Source organism: Crocuta crocuta, unplaced genomic scaffold (assembly GCF_008692635.1).
Source record: "Crocuta crocuta isolate KB4526 unplaced genomic scaffold, BGI_CrCroc_1.0 scaffold1321, whole genome shotgun sequence".
NCBI lineage: Eukaryota > Metazoa > Chordata > Mammalia > Carnivora > Hyaenidae > Crocuta > Crocuta crocuta.
The window spans coordinates 69,752-70,263 of record NW_027528222.1 but is presented as its reverse complement, the minus strand read 5'-3'; positions in this window follow the sequence as shown (position 1 = coordinate 70,263).

The following is a 512-nucleotide window of genomic DNA, read 5'->3' as shown; positions in this document are numbered from 1 at the left end:
ATATTTATCCAACTGAGCCACCCAGGGGCCCCTGTCAGTGACTTCTAACAACAGTGCTCTATTTTTGATGTATATGCACTACCTTAGGTATCTTGTATCACACTTTTATTTTTGTAACTTTTTTNACAGAAAGTATTTTCTTTATCTAATGAATTTAATTTATGTAGTATAGCCTGTATTTTCTATAGTGAATATTTTTTATAATTATTAGTTCTAATACATAATATGCTTATTTTTCTTCATAAGGATATCTTTAGTTGCATAGTGACATGTTCTCTGTTTCATTATTTTATGACATTCTTTTCTGGGATCAAATTTTCATACTTCTACATGAGATGATGCTTAGCAAAGAATCTATTGGTATATCGGCTAAACATGGCTCTTTGACATCTGTTTATATCTTCCCTGTTGCGAACATATACACAATCCCAACTACCATCTCTGTTACACAAACACACTTACTTAATACACAATTACTGTTACAATATTATATTTGTTGTAGATATTTAAGA